We start from the raw sequence: 17,251 nt of genomic DNA on the forward strand, positions 1-17,251 counted from the left end.
AGGTTCAGAATAAGTAAAGAGTCATTTCGCTCAACCCCCTAATTATTGACATGTTTTTCGTTTTATTTAATGTTATTGAAACTGGAGGTCGTTCCTGTCCTCATCTTTAGAAGCTAGAACTAGTAACACGACAGTATACTTTTGGAAATGTAAGAAATACCGATCCAAAACTTTTAAACTGTGTACGGTGTACCATTAGTGAATATTACAAATCATGGTCTTGTTTAATGAAACAATATATATAAAATGTACGAAGTAGGAGTTGCTGAAGTTGGTAGGTTAGACAGCACTGCGTGAGTGCGATATTAAAAATTAAAACACATACCCACAACTTGTCATCCAAAAAGTAGTATATACAATACAATATGAAAAGAAAAATATTTCATTTTATTAAACTATACCTATAAAGAATAATTAAAATCAACGTATAATTGAAAAGAACTATAAGTCAACGCATTGCACATTTCCCATTTTCTTTCAAAATAGGGCTTGGTATTTGCATACATACTGCAAAACTGGTGGAGACAATGGTCGATTAATACATTTTGTCATCAAAAAGTAGTACAATTTGTCTGCCATGATCCTTGTGTAGTCCCACAAATGTGTAATGCGTTGCTTGTCCTGATTACACATTTCTGAAAACTGTAAACATAAACTATATTGAGCCATCGATTGATCTACAGATACTAAATCCACCATTGCCTCCGCCACTGGCAACTACAACAACAACAACCCCCCACCCCCCCCCCCCCCCCCCCCCCCCCCCTTTTTTCAAGAAAATGAGATTTTACGTGACAAAAAGATGCTTCTTCGAGGAACATCTAATAGTTTTAAACCTCGATCGTGGGACAACACAAGGACCATGGCGGCTCAATCAGTTTGGTTTTGTCCTTATCTCGAGTTATCTTGGAGTTAATGTGAGAAAAGAAGGAAACGTGGGCTCAAGAGAAGAGAAAAATTAATTGGGTGAGATCTTTAATTAGGCTATGATACCATGATACAACTTGTTTACTAGATACGAGTGTATTCACATTGTATTAATGTGGTATTTACATAACGAGGATTAACTATATATGGTGGAAGTAAGATACATAACTAAATCATATATACATCACTGTCTAATATACTTAAATTCATCATCTCAATATGCTAGAGCTATAGCGTATATGGGACGATGATCTCAAGCAAACCTTAAAAGAGGGATTAATTCTCACAAAGATGATGGCTTGAAGGCTATTCTCTTGTTTCATTTCTCAGCATTTTGATGCTCCTCCTTATACTCAACTAGAACGGTTTGTTTTCGTCTAGTCTTCATATTAATTCATCAGTCAAGTACTAATCGTTTAAACAAAACCGGCAAACACTAATCAGGGGAAATGACTATAAAACACCATATATGGAAGTTGTATCTCGCAAGAAACAGGTCACTGAAAATGAGGTTTCCTTTACACTTACAAACACGAAAATATAGGTGAAAACTACAAAAAGGAATGTAAACTTATCATCAGACAAGGTCATCGCATGTTCCATTGTCAAATTCTTATACGGTGTACTAGATTCTCTGAAAGTAGCTGACAATATGGGACGATGATCTTATACCAAGGCTGTAGTAAATTTGGGCCAGTGACTCAAGTTGCAAAAACGAACTATTTGTTCCACCATTATAGGTAACGGAACTAAACATAAGAAAATATGTGACTGATGTTTAAAGAAAAAACATCAGGAATATGTTCGTATTGAATTCTAATGATCTATACTGGGATTTATGGAAGTTGACGGAGACCTCACAACTTGGTGGTGAGACGGAGATTTAGAAATGTCTAGAAGTGTTTCCGTTACCTTCTCACGTAATGACGTAATGTTTATATATTCTAACCTAAGAGAAATAGGGAAACTAAAGGAAAAATAGGTTCCATGCATATTTATCATAGTGTGAGCTTTCACCGAGTCTGTGGTGATTTCGGACTGAAGGCTATGTTTTGTTTATTTCTTGTCTTTTCGTTTTAGACATTGACAGGGTCTGTCTTGCTACTCACAAACAAGTACTACATTGTAATATACCGTGGAAAGTATTGAATCACAAGGTTTAATAAGAAGTCCTTCTCTTATTCAATATCAAAAGCTCAATCAAGCAATCACAATCTCAAAGTCACAAGTCTATCTCATCACACGATATGTCTATTTATATCACATAGACAATATCCTATTCCTAGTTGATAAGCCTCAATATATTATGATCATTATCCAAACTCACAAATCATAATTCAACTAGGAAAACATATAACTTGTCTCTCAAGGTTTCTTCAAGCTAACTCCAACAGAAAGGACTAATTCTCCAGTGTGGGAGCTACATTGGCAAAACGACAAGAATTAACAAAAGAGATTCAAGATGTGGAAGAGAGGGTAACAAATCGAGACTTTGAGGCTACTCAGCCTGTTGGAGACAAAGTACCAGCAGAAGCTGGCACTCTGGCCGGTGGGGGAAAGAGATAACTCCGGACCATCGAGTAAAAAAAATGATTTGAGAAAAAATGATTGAAGAAAGCTTCAAGGGTCGCGAGTGCCAGAGTTGTGAAACTAATCCAACACAAACTAAGCCTTGTAAGTAACCTTGCGATTGTCCTTTAGTTAGCTTCTCTTTTGGTTTGTGACAGGCCCAGTCGAAATTTAATAGAGCTGAGAAACTGCTGTCCAAATTAGAAGCCTCCATGATTCCAAACGGACCTGATTATGATCAAGAAGCATACGGTTCGAAAATTCCTTAAATATAAATTACATTTTTTATATGTTGAAAACTATATGTGACTGACTATTGCAGGCACTTAGTAAGCATATCTCTGAACTGGAGAAAACAATAGAGCAGATGCAGAACGAACTTGTAAGTGCTTACTTCCAATCTACTATCTGTTGGACTTTCACAAAGCAAGCATGTTCTGATCTGTTCACTTCATTCACTGATTGATTCTTCTCTCTCTCTTAGAAAATAGGTACACTATAATGTAATTATCGTTTAATTAAAGTTGATAAAAGGTAACGCTCTCTTCTATCTCTCTCTCTCTCTTCCTCTTCCCTTTAGAGAGAGAATAAAAGTTGAAAAGGAAGTTGCTGAGCTCTCACTTAAGCGTTAAGCCCAATTGTAGAGGTTTTGGAGAAAAGAAGGCCGTGTCGGAGGGATAGGCTTTGTCGGCAGAATGAGTCTTGTTTTTTTTTTTTTTTTTTTTTGAAACACAAAAAATGAGTTTGTTTAAAAAGAGTAAATCGGTGGTGGTTGCCATATAACAAAACAAAAATAAAAAAGGAAAAAAGAAAATCGAGGGTTGGCTCTATAAATTATAGATTTGGGAGTGGAAGAACATGATGGCGTGGATGGAGATTTATCAGAGAATCGTCAGAGAAACCAAACGGAGAAGAAAGGAAGAAGAGAGTGGAAGGTTGAGATCCCCAATGATGTTATGGAAGAAATCGTGATGAGGCTTCCGGTGAGATCGATTGCGAGGTTCCAAGCGGTTTCAAAGCATTGGGAATCCATGATTAAGACAAGAGATTTTGGTACAAGACACATGGCTCATCAGAGAAACAAAAGATCCTAAACTCATGTTTGTTTCTTATGGTCTTGATCATATCAGTTTTGAGCAAAGGGACTTGGAGACGACTTCTATTGAAGAGAGCCACTGTATTGAAATTGAAGAGATTAATGGTCCTATGGAGATCTCCGAATGCTGCGATGGCCTTGTCTGCTTCTACTGCTTGACTCAAGCAGTGAGAGTGATAAATACGGCCACAGAAACGTTGTTGCCACCACTCCCCTTAGCAAATTTTCAGCGTCTTCATAAAGACCATCCAGACCCGGATCTGGAGCGGGATGTGATGTTCGAAGATGATGGTGCTGTTCCAGTTCCATTCATATCATCTACTATTTTTGGATTTGGGAAAGACAACGTCACAGGAGGATATAAGATAGTGTGGCTATATAATATATATCCTGCTACCTTGAAAGAAGACAAGATGCGAGGTTTTCGATTTAGAGGAACGGAGATGGAGATGGAGATGGAGATGGAGATTCGTGACTACCAGACCTCTTGATCATCACCAAATCTTGTCTAATCAGAGGCCACCGTGTGTAAACGGATTATTATACTGGCTCACGGGAGATGAACAAGGATACCCATCAACACAAACCAAACTCATAATTTTCGATATTCATACAGAGATGTTTCAAGTCACCTCAACACCACCTTTTATTACCCTTGATGCCTCTAGTGACAAAATTGGTTTATGCAATCTTGACGGTCGTCTTTGCATTTCTGAAATCAAGGGCGATTGTAAGCAAGAGTTTTGGTGGAGGGTTGAAGAATGCAACAAGTGGGAGAGGATCTTCTCAGTTGACTTGAATTCTACTTCCTGTTGGTTTGGTGGTATCACTTCACAGCCTCTCACACCTTGGGCCATTTCCAGGGATAACAATAAAGTCGTCCTCTCGCTTTCCTATCAAGAAAGCCTTGTTGACTTTGATCTTGATCCTGTCTCGACTGTTTATCATTTGTATTATTCTGGTTACTATGGCTTGGTTATTCCTTATTTTCCAAGTTTATCACTCTCTTTTTCTTCTTTCTAAAACTATTTGTCGTCTTCAGTAACATTAAAATGTGTTTTTTATATTCAAATCACTTCTTATTTATGTTTTCATGACCGAATTATTTATCATCAAGTTATGCGCTGAGCACTTCTTATTTTCTTTGCCACAGACACTTTATTTGTCGTTGGGATGTAATTTTATTGGCCACAAGGAGATGTAATCACCCCCCACCAAGAAAGGCTATATATGTTGCCTAAAATGATTGGTTAGATACTTGACTCGCAAGCTTTATATCTCTGTTGTACATTTGGATTTAATCTCCAGTTAAGAATTTTGGTTTTGTCTTAAGCTCAGAACCATACAAGTAGATGAAGGGAAAGCAGTCAAATGCATCTCTCTGTTTCTTTTGGCTTTACCTCTGGCTTGCAAAGCATCTCTTGCTAAGGTTTCTGTAGAAACGCTAATGCATCTCTGTTCACTGTATTTGGTTCATTGGTACTGTGTCAAGTACGATGATTGTCGAGGCAGACCGGTTTTGAGTTACATTGTAGGTCAGCAGTTTAAGAGCTCTTCTGTTGCTAGGGCTTCTTTGAACTCTCAGCTTACTGCAGAGTGTTTGGTGTTGTTAGAGAACGGTGCGGTCTTTGTGTTTTAACTGAACGAGAGACATTGTAATGGATTCAAAGGTTGTGAGATGAAAGTTTCTTGGGAGAATCACGAAGACAGTGAATCAGAAGAGTTGGTTAGGATGTGAGTTTGGTTGGAGGCTTGGGACTTTTATTGTTGCTCGGTCTGATGCAGTCTTTGTTATCACCAGAAGCTCTGGGAGTTGTTGTGGTGTGAGAGCTTTGTTGGAAACTGAGAATCTCAACATGGCTGGAACTGAAGAGTTTGTTTTGTTTGCCAAGGCGGGTGGTGATAGTTTTCGGTTTCTTCTAGCTTCTAGGAGCTATTTGTATCTTTGTGATTAGAGGTCAGGAGTGCCTTTGTTGAAATGGCAGCATGATGTTGAGAAGCCTTGCTTTATGGATTCTTACAGCTTGTCTGATCTCGGGTTTCAGACCGATGAATCAACTATTTCTTGCGTTATAGTAAGTTCGTTTTGGAATGCAGAGTCTCAAATGTTCTGTTATGGACCTTCTCCTTCTGTTGTGAATGATTCTTCCTCCTTGTATGTATGGGAGCTTCCACACAATCTACTCTCACCAGCTGGAAAATGTCACTGCGGGGATTGTGCAATTAGAGAAGTGATAATGAAGGAGTCTCTCCCTGTCTGGATCGATTGGCAGAAGAAGAGAGTTCTTGTTCTTTGTTTTGGACATGAATAAGTTGCATCCAAAGGTGGAACCAGTCCTTAGTTTCCATGTCACTGAGAAGTAAGAACCAAAATAGCTAACAAGACTTGAAAGAGTAATAACAGATCAATCAAGATTTGCATTAGTTCCAACATTGATAGTTATCGCTTATCAGTTTAACTCATAAGTAAATCACAACTCTGATAAAGGTAATATATGTATATCTACGTGGGATATTGTTGCGGAATCTCATGCGTTACACAAAAACATAATAAAACAGTGACTCAAATTACCAAAGGACAGACAATAGTGCATACAGTACGCTTTGTTCAGTGACTCAAATTACAAAAGGGAAATCTCACTTGTGCTTTTATTGTCCTCAAGTTGCAAAAACGAATTATTTGTTCCACCATTATAGCTAAGAAGAAGCTAAACATAAGAAAACATGCGACTGATGTTAATTAAAAGAAAAAACACACCAAAAATATGTGATTAACAATGAGATCCATAACTTTCTCTACGTATCTACACAAAATCGTTAATTATCATCACGTTTTAAAATTAAAAGCTGAATTTCAGCAAACCTCATGGCGTATATTTCTTAACTGCATCAAGCTCAAGTAAATACTTGTTATCTAAAACCTGAAACTATTTAATTACTTACAAGAGAGAACAGAAGAACGTTATAAAAGCCACACCTCCTTCCACTTTCACATATCCCCACATCACACAAATGATTCTAAGTATTGTCATTGTTTCAGTTCCATCGATTTTTTTTTTTTGGGTTAATGACTGAATTATATATTCAATTAAAACATTACTTTTATCTCTTTTCCTATATTAAATGCGCTCAACGTTCGACGACCACCATCCAAAGAAAGAACATAATGACAACCCCTGCCCCGGAGTCAGTATAGTAAAACTCAACAAAGACTCTCTCATCATAAAAAAAAGAAACACCTTCTCCATCCCTTTCCTCCTCCACAGCAGCTAAGCATAGTCAGCCGGTGATCATCTACACAAACACCCCAAAAACTATACACACTAATCCTAAAGATTTCATGGCTCTTGTTCAAAAACTCACAGGAATGTCCACTTCGAGGAAGATTCAGGCCGCAGCGCCACGATTACCAAAGTGATCAACTGATGAAAACGTGGGAGAACATGGACATGCCAATTTGTTTATACCTATTCAGCAGTAGATGTCCCTTTGCCACCATTGCCTCAGTCCATGTATGCGGCGACGGAGATAAACAGAACGTCCTTCTCGACATTTTCTAGTGTCATGCTGATGTAGCGGCATCTCGACTACTGGTGCCAACATGATAATTACTTAAATTATCATCCTTATCGTTTCTATAATTACTTTTATGTGTTTTTCTCAAGTTATGATAAACTTTAGGTTTTCCTTTTCTAGTTAGTATTTATCTATCATATTCTTAGTTGGTTTGTGGCTTTGGATTTACTATATAAACATAGCTAAGGCTCTCTTAATAATTAGACTTTTAATAATTAAAACTGAGCTTTGCTTATTGCCTTGTAAGATTCTATTAAATTCATCAAACAAGAAGTTGGTCTCGAAGATGCTATCGCAAGAAACTCTTTGATTGATCCAAGAACAGGTCTCTTGAATCTCTGATTCTTCGATCGACCGTTCACCCCACTCGTACGATGCGCCACATGCATACGAGGAACTCTTTGTCTTCTTCTTCCTATCCTGGCTTTGATGATTATATGGAATTTCACAATCTTTAACCGTACCACGTTGTTCCATAAGAAATAAGTCTTCATTTTGGTGCAAATGCAATTCCATGAAAAAATAAGTTATTGCATTATTTTCTATTTGTCTTCAAGAAAATAAATTTTGTTTTTCCCTTATTGGATTCTGAGACCATCATAAATTTCGAAATAAGTCATGATATTTTTACTTATAATTGAAATAATGTTTTCTAAGATTATTTTGATTAATAGTTTATTGATGCAACTTTCTAGCTCTTTTTCTGAAACTATTATCTTTGAACGATCTAGAGAAAATTAAGAGCTAAAAAGTAGCATGAATAAGTGATAAACTTGGAAAATAAGGAGCAGTTATGCCATTGCCATAGTAACCAGAATTATAAAAAAAGTTGAAGATTGCATGAACCAATATTGTCGCCAGAGTTATCAGGGTACAAGGTGGGGTTGAGGTGACTTGTGACATTAAACATCTCCGTATGAATATAAATACATGACATTGGTTTGTGTTGATGGGTATCCTTGTTCATCTCAGTAAACCAGTAGAATGATCTGTTCAATATAATGGCCTATGATTAGACAAGATGTGGTGATGATTAAGAGGTTTGGTAGTCATGAATCTCCATTTCGATAACTTCGCATCTGGTCTTCTTCTTGTTTCTGGAAGCAGCAGCATGATATATATTATAGAGCCACACTATCTTATATCGTCATGTGACACTGTTTTTCTCTGCTTTCCCAAATCAGGACCCATTAATTGATATGAATTGAACTGGAATAGGACTTGGACCATCATCTTCAGTTATCTCCACCTACACCTTCAGCTATGAATGAAATGGTCTTTTATAAAGCCGCTGAAATTTCAACAATGTTTTTGTCGCCATATTTAGTAAACTCAGTGCTTTTGTCAAGTGGTCGAATCAGAGAAGGCCATCACAGCACTCAGATATCTTGATAACACCCTTAATCTCTTCAATTTTAAAAATGAGGCGATTTTCAAAAGAAGCAGACGTCTTCTCCAAGGCACTTTGCTCCAAACAGAGATGTTCTAGACTACGAGAAAAACATGAGTTTAGGATCTTTGCTTTTCTGATGAGCCATGTGTCTTCCCCCCCACCCCCAAAAAAAATATATTGACTTATTCAGGGATCCCAATGCTTTGACACAATTTGGAATCTCACAAGCGATCTCACTGGAAGCCTCATCACGATTTCTTCGACGACATCATTGAGGATCTGAATCTTCCACTCTCTTCTTCCTTTTTCTTCTCTGTTTGGTTTCTCTTTGTTTGATGGGAACAATTATCTTATAAATCTCCATTAACCCCATCATGTTCTTCCTCTAGCAATCTATTAATATAGTAACACCATCATTTTTTTTTCTTTTTGTTAATGCAATCTCATCAATTTTTTTTTATTTCTTTTTTTTCCAACAAACAGAAAAACAACAATTACTAGAAATTTATCATTGAGTTTCTTTACATGATTCAGGATCATATTATCTTAAATGTTTTAACCGTGTATTATTGAAAAATCGCAAGTAAAGAAAAATCCTAATTAACAACTCTTTTATTTTTATTCTCTTCAACTATCATTTATTTTTCTTAAACATTATAAATTTTTGGTTTAATTTCTATACTACTTCAGAATTTACTATATTTAACTACAATCATTTATCATCAAGTGTTGTAAATTTATATATCTAACTATACATCATCTAACATGATACATTTGACTGCACAAGGATTGACCAAACAACACTGAATGACTTCTAAAACCAAACACACGAAAATTCAGATTTGTTAGACAATTGATTTTGGAATTTGGTATCTTTAAAGTAATTATCTAGAGTATAAAGTTCGTTTTGACGATTAGATGAGATATATGACGCAAACCAGTCTATTGGATTTGAACTTGGTTTAGTTTCATTTACAACATTATTTTTTGTTAGATATGGACCAACATCGACTAGTTTTCGAAAAAAAAAAAATTTCTTCTCAGAGATTGATGTAGAGTTTTCACTAAGATGCAAAGCTGAAATCTAGTGTTTAGAGGTATTATATGTATGGGACTGCGTGTCAGCATCCATCAAAAGATTAAAATGAGGAAACTCAAGTTTCCCATTTATTAAAAAAAGACAATCAAATGAAGGTTCAATAATCTATAGTGGGAAAAGTGGTTCAAAGAAACAAATGAATGTAATAGTAGTGTTGATTTTGGATTAGGTTAATTAGGTAACTTAGGGTTGGTTACTCTTTCTTTTATTATGTTGGATTCTAAATAAATGTTGTTTAATACTAGTTTTGGACAAATAAAGAAGATGCACCACTCAGAGAGTTAGTCGACGGTTTTGGAAGTAATGTCCAATGGACAACCGTCGCCTCTATCATGAACCGTCCCTTCAACAGCTGTAAATCTATATATGAGTTCCTGCTGGTAATGATTTGACTTTTATGTTTAACTTTTTTTTTATTTTATAAAATACAATGATTATAATTGTTTTTGGCAGATGAATCTTGGGGATTTGATGCCGACGAGGATTAATGAAGGCTCTAGTGGTTCAACTTCAAAGAAACAATTGAAGGTAGTAATCATAGAATTTATTTATTTTAGTTTTTTAAATTAAAGTTAAAATGACTTATTTAAAAAAAAAAGGAAAACTGTTTTTTAGAGCAAAAAAATAGTAATTATGTCCCTTTAGACTAATCTATACTACTTTATGTCCTATTAGACTATTTTTTTCCAAAATGGCAGTAATGCTCTTAAAATTGTAATTTTTTTAAAAAGATATATATTGAGTTCGACAAGGGGGATCGATTGATCCCACTTTACAAGGTAGAGTGGATCGATCGATCCCGATCATTATGCAGAACAAAAAAAACGCGAAATATATACTGATCGACCTGGTCCATTTCACTCGATCGGCGAATGTCGATTTACACAGACCGACCGATCGGTAAGTATAGATCGATCGATCCCGTGCCGAGGAAAGTATCCCAAATCGATTTTTTTGGTTTTGTATGATTATATCCGGATTGATTCCCACTTGATTTGAACCGACCAAGCATGATTTCAACTCTTTAAACTCGATTTCTCTGGGATGAAACCAATAATTTCCCATTCACAAACAAAGGGGGAGAAAATCAAATTCTCACCCAAGTTCATTAACCCTAACTCACTCAATTTCACTCTGATTTGGACGATTATTTGGCATAACCCATACAATTTCGTGAGCTTTTTACGAATCTATCACTCTTTATTTCGTTCTGCAAAGGTATGAAACTTCTTTTTAGAGTTTGAAAATAGAAAGGTAAAAGGTAAATTTTTTGAGTTTGTTAGGATGTTTAGGCTTCAATCATGGGTTAAGGTGATGATTATAGAAGATTTTGTACACAACCATGGCTTAAATCATATTTTTTTGGATAGATTTAGGAATTTTAGGTTTAGTTTTTAAAAAAAAATTAAAACACCAGAAAATTGGAATTAATACAGTGAGAATGCTAATTCTTTGACATTGGTTATTGATAGAGTATTAAGAGACATCATTTAACTGAGCTGTTATATTTGTTATTAATAGGTATGTGTTGTATTGTATTCAATTTTCAGGTATGGAGTTGGAGTTGCCTAATCGTTTATACGGTGAAGAATTGGAACCTCAGGCTAAGAAGATTAATAACAGCTGCCGACTAAAAATTCTCGAGTTGCTGAAAGAAAAAATGGAGCCAGAATTCGATGAAGTTATGAAAGATCCCATTTTTTTCGCAGATTATGGTTATCCAGAAGAATGATCTGAAGTTTTCGGCGAGGTTAGTACACTCTTTCTTGTGTAAGGAGTTGATGACAAGCAAGAGACATGAGAAGTGGTTCACTTTCGCTAGGAGACCTCTGCGTTTTGGATTGCAAGAGCTAGACGGCGAAGATTTCCCTGATCGCTGCTTGGTGTTTGTGCATCCTGCAGATTTTAAGAAGATGCAGGACTGGCAAAGTACACGAACGTATGTTATTCCTTTGTATATATCATTCCTTTGATGTTCTTAATAATTGACATCTCTACCATTGTATTTGGTTTACAGAGCTATACAGCGTTGTGCAAGTATTTTGGTATTTTCCCATAACTTTCCTCTGAAATACCTCTAACAGCGTTGACTGCATATTCATGGGAATCCCATGCTAAAGAATCAGAGATCTCACATCCATAATCATTACGCATAATCTGAACAATATCTTTCGCTTTAGGCTCTTCCTTGATACCTTCATATTTATGCATTATCAGTCTGCCTATCGTTTTCGCTGAAGCTGTCTTTCTGGCATTGGTTTTGTTTGAAGGTGCGCAGGAATGTACACCGACATACTTCTTAATAATAAAATATGTGGAGCCCTTCAAACACTCGGCTCGAGCACCCCAAAAGCACACCTTATCAGCGCATCTAATACACCAAACTGATTTATTGGAGTTGGTAACTGTGTAGTGAAAGTTATGCTTCATTGCACATAACTCATACCTCGCTTTTAAAATTGTTTTGTTGAGGAAAAGATCTCCCGTCTTAACCAATTCGACCACCTGACTCTTTGCCAATTTTTTTCTGTTTTCTTTTTCAGAATTGATGTTGTCAGCATCATAATCATCTCCTTCAACCTCGTCTTGCTTCATCTTTCCTTTCTTCTTCTCGTTATGCTTGTCAGCATCATAATCATCTCCATCAACTTCACTTTGCTTCATCTTCCCTTTCCTCTTCTCGTTATGCTTAGCCCCCTTAACAATATTTGAAGCGGCTCTAATGTCACAAGGATTTCGCTCGTTCTCTTCACTAGTACTTGCATCAGTTGGCATCTTATTAAGATCAATGTCGATCTTATTTGGATTTCCTTGCTTTGCTTTATAGCTGACACACAATTGAGTTGACTGATGCTTCTTACAAAACCCTAGAAAATTTTGAACTTGCCTTGAGTTTCCAATGATCACTGGTGGACATTTTGATGAATTGATCAATCCAATAGGAAGGTAACTCAACTCCAAATCATCATCTGTTTCTTCAAAACCAAAATCCTCTATAACGTTTTTCTGTAACTCTTCCAGAGAGGACTTCAATTCCAAAGCAATTAACCTTCCCCCTTTCTTTTTATCAACATTAAAACTCCAACCTGGAGATACAACCAATTCCCAAACACCACATGAAACATAGACATGAATCATGGTAGAAATAATATGAAAATTTTGTGAACAATCAATGGAATATAGAAGACGGCGAAGAAGGTTGCCAAGGTTTTTTGTCGCTTTTTTTGTTCCTTTTTCGTTTTTTTTTTAAATCGATTTTTTTTAAAATATAAAAGTGAATATTCCCAAATATTTTGTTTCCATATTTTTAGGAACTGATTTCTTATCCGTAGAATACAGCTAATCTGTAGAAATCAGTTTCTACAGTTTTTTAGAATTATAGTAATGTTTAGAATTTGATTTCTACATGTTTTAGATTTATAGTAAATCTGTAGAAGTCGGTTTCTACATGTTTTAAAGTTAGATTAATGTGTAGATTTTGATTTCTAAGAATTTTAGAATGGTAGGTTAAGCGTGGAATGTGTATTCTAAATATTTTTAGAATACCCCTATTTACGTAGATCACGTATTCTAAACATTGTAGATTCAATGAAAAAAGTAGATTTCGTTTTCTACTTCGTAGAATGTCATTTCTACTTATTTTAGAACATAATCTGAAATTTATAATTTTAACTTTTTTATAACTGGTAAAAATATCATTAAGTTCATATAGGTATTTTAACAAATGTTACTATTTTCCAAATTTTTTTTTGTTTGTAAAACTATTTATTAAAATTATTTTCATAAATATTAAAGGGTGTTATAAGAAAATATAACACAAAATATAGATTAGTCTAAAGGGACATAGTTACCATTTATTTGCTCTAAAAAAACAGTTTTCCCAAAAAAAAATTAATACAAACAAGTTAAGAAGAAAACTGGTGAACCAGCAAAGAAGAAGCTGGACTTGAAATTTGAGTGATAGTGTTTCCTTTAGTTTTTTTTATTTTGTTTGAGACTTGACACTTTTTTTTGTTGTTGTTGTTGTGGGTTTTAGACAATTTTGAAAAGGAAAAAAATAAGTGGAAACTAAATTTTCCCAAAAAATTTACTTGCATTCTCTCTCTCTCCCTCTCTCCCTCTCGAGCAGAGAGATAGAAGACCTAGAATTCTCTACTCTCTCTATTATCTCTATCTCCTCTATCTCTCTCTCTATATCACTCTATCTCTCTCTCTCTATATCTATACTCTTCTCTCTCTCTCTCTCTCTCTCTCTCTCTATCTCTCTCCCCTCTCCTCCTCTCTCACCTCTCCCTCTCTCTCCATCCTCTCTCTCTCTCTATATCTCTCAAGATTCCTCAACGATCTCGACTCACCTAACCGCTCGAATCCCTCCTTCCCGTGCATCCTCGCCTTTTATCAACATCGGGTTCGAAGGGGAGGTTTCAACCGGAGACGACTGGGTGATGGGTTGGGGATTTGTTTGGATATGTGGATGATGGTGAAGTCTTTGTGGGAAGAAAGAAGATTCTTTTCTAGAGTTTTAGAGTCATTATACGGGAAGCTCGTCTCGTCGAAGATGACATGACGTGAGAAGATGATTTTCTTTGTTGAAAGATCCATGCAGCGGTACCCTTTGTAAGGGTAACCTAAGAAAAGACATTTTGTGGATCTTGGAGAAAGCTTTTTGTGGTGAGAATGGTTGATATTAGCATAACATAAGCAACCGAAAGTTTTTTAATGGGAATAAGAGATTGGCTTTTTGAATAATACCGAGAATGGAACTCTGTTTTGATGGCTTTTGACAGTAGAAGATTGAGGATGTGGACTGCCGTGTGTAAGGCCTCTACCCAGAAAGAAGAGGGGAGATGACTCCGCATCGCATTACTGATAGTGCGGTTCATTCTTTCTGATTTACCATTTTGTTGAGATGTGTGAGGACACGAAAAACGGAAGATTATTCCCTTGTCTGCGAAGAAATCATAAAACTGAGAGTTGTTAAACTCACCTCCATTGTCGCATTGAAGTGATTTAATGTCTTTGCCAAACTGAGTTTTAACATAGTTGGCAAAATGAAGGAATTTTGAAAATGTTTCATGTTTATATTGCCTAGGATAAACCCATAGAAAGTGAGAGTGATGATCAAGGAAGAGAACATAGTATTTGATACCACTAACACTCTGCACTGGCGAAATCCGTAAATATGTATGCACAATATCGATAGGATGATCAACAATAGTGTTTGAATAATAAAAAGGAAGCTTTATTTGTTTTCCAAACTGGCAAGCAGGACAGATGTGAGAAGTATCACGATTATTACATGAAAAAGAATCTGAAGAAATAAGAAATTACAACGTTTGGTCACTGGAATGTGCCAGACGTCGATTGCCAGTTGGTTATTGATGCGTGAAAGCAGAGACAAGAGCCACATTATTTGAAGATGGAAGAATGGGATAGAGGTCTCCTGTGTGGAGAATCGTCTTTTCGTATGAAGATCTTCACAAAAAAAACCAAGAGGATCAAACTCAATAGAACATGAATTATCTTAGTGAAACGACGAACATATATCAAGTTCTTTATAATGGAAGGAGTGACAAGAACTGAATTTAGAGAAAGAGGACGAGTTTTAGTGGGGAGGGAATGAGTGAACCATGTGGTAATCGGGATTTTACTCCGTTTGCAACCATTACCATTTTTCCGATGTTATTTTTAAAAAGACTAAGATTACCTGCAGTGTTTGACATGTGAGCGGTTGCTCGGGAGTCCATATACCAATTATTGTCCGAAGGATCCATGAGAGTCAGCGTGTTGAAGGCCTGCGCAAAATCCATTGTAGGCTCGAACTTTTGATTTCCACCGGTTTGATTTTGTTGCTTCTGTTGTGGTCTGGGACCGAGCTAGCCTGCTTGAGGGAATGGAAGCTGAGTCCATGGGTTGAACTGCTCTGGAGCCCACATTGGATAACCGCTTTGCCAGTATGGAGCGTTCCATTGGTTGAAGCTGGGTTGTTGCTGATTGTATTGGTTTCGGCCTCTAACGCGATTGCCACCTCTGCCTCTGTGTCCTCTGTTCTGATTGAACCATTGCTGTTGATGGTTCTTTGATTGTTGGTGCTTCTTTTATGTGTTGGTTTCTGTGGCAACAAGAACCTTTCTGTGGTTTCTTGCCTTTTCCAAGCCGGTCTTCTTCTAGGAGGAGCATTGACCGAGCTTCTTCAAAAGTTGGAAATGGTCGGCGATGCATGATGACATTTATGATGTCATCGTAATTTCCATTGAGACCGTTGAGAAAATAAGTCACCAGCGTTCGCTCACTCACAGGGGCATCAACATTGGCTAAAAGATATGCGATGGATGTGAGTTCTTGGCAATAGGTATGAATCGTGAGATCACCAATTTCTTTGTTGCGGAGCTTGTGATCGAGCTGTATGGCTCGTGCTTCTTTGTTTTCGCGGAAGAAATTTTCCAGACGGATTCTAGATCTCCCTCTAAGTGCCTCTGGTTTTGAATGTGCTCTTGAAGAGCTCCTTTGATAGCGTTCTGTAGAGCCAGAGCTTCACGAAAACATCTTGTTTCGTCCAGACAGTGTCGTTGTCGTTTGTTGATAGAGTGCCGTCGAGATGACCAGAGACGTCAAAGCTTTGACAGTATGTGAGGATGAGTTCCCTCCACGCATCGTAATTGACATCATCAATATCCAGGAGAACCGGAATGTGGTGTTTGATGTTGGTCACTCCATAGGCGCGCTCAAGGGGTGCAGGTGCAGCAGCCATTGGTAAGGATGTTGAGAAGATAGAAGAAGAGAAAGAGAAGGAGAGTGACGCTTTTAATTGCGTTAGAATGGTTCAGGATTGCTTAAACCCTCTGATACCATGAAAGTATATGTGTTTCCCTTGAAATGTACGTTGGGTATGAATGGTGACCAAGGAATGAAGATGAACAATGCATTCCTTAACATTCCTAAGAAATTTTACCATTCATAAGGAATAATTTTCCCTTTCCATTCCCTTTCATTCCTTTATTGTAGAGAAATATTGAATAAATTGGTTCCTCGCTAAATATGATAAGGAACCATTATTCCTCATCATTCCTATAATTTTATTCTTTTCCGTTCCTTTTCTATCCATTCTCAGTGTTCTTGTAATGGTTACCAGTTAGATCCGTTGAATATTATAGTACAAAATAGTTGAAAGATCAGGAATATACTCTCGTATCTACGTAAATATAAGTAAATAATATCTTAACCATACGCAAATAGTTATCTACAAGATTAAGATCCGCGCTTTGCGTGGGATGAACATCGTATAATATGTTCTTATATATATATATTGGATAATGAAAAAGTCAATAACTATTACGTATATAACTAAATTGTTGTAATACGTAAATAAATTTTATTAATCCAAACAATCAATTTTTCTATTTTCTATTTTATATAATTACATTTACATAATATATACATAGATAAACAATATATTTTTAATATTGATATATTGTTAAATGATGTGTATACTTATTTGTATCTCTTATAACAAAAATTTAAATCGTTGATAACAAAATTTCATTGTGCAATGTTTTTCAAAGTTTTAGTAATTATAATTTTTAGAAACATT

The 17,251-nt window shown here is 36.2% G+C and overlaps 1 pseudogene; it reads left to right on the forward strand.

Moving 5' to 3' along the window:
* The first annotated feature begins 2,683 nt into the window (after window positions 1-2,683).
* LOC125608973 lies at window positions 2,684-5,681 on the forward strand (annotated as a pseudogene).
* Window positions 5,682-17,251: the final 11,570 nt, after the last annotated feature.

This window comes from Brassica napus, chromosome A5, assembly GCF_020379485.1.
Source record: "Brassica napus cultivar Da-Ae chromosome A5, Da-Ae, whole genome shotgun sequence".
NCBI classification, from domain to species: Eukaryota; Viridiplantae; Streptophyta; class Magnoliopsida; order Brassicales; family Brassicaceae; genus Brassica; species Brassica napus.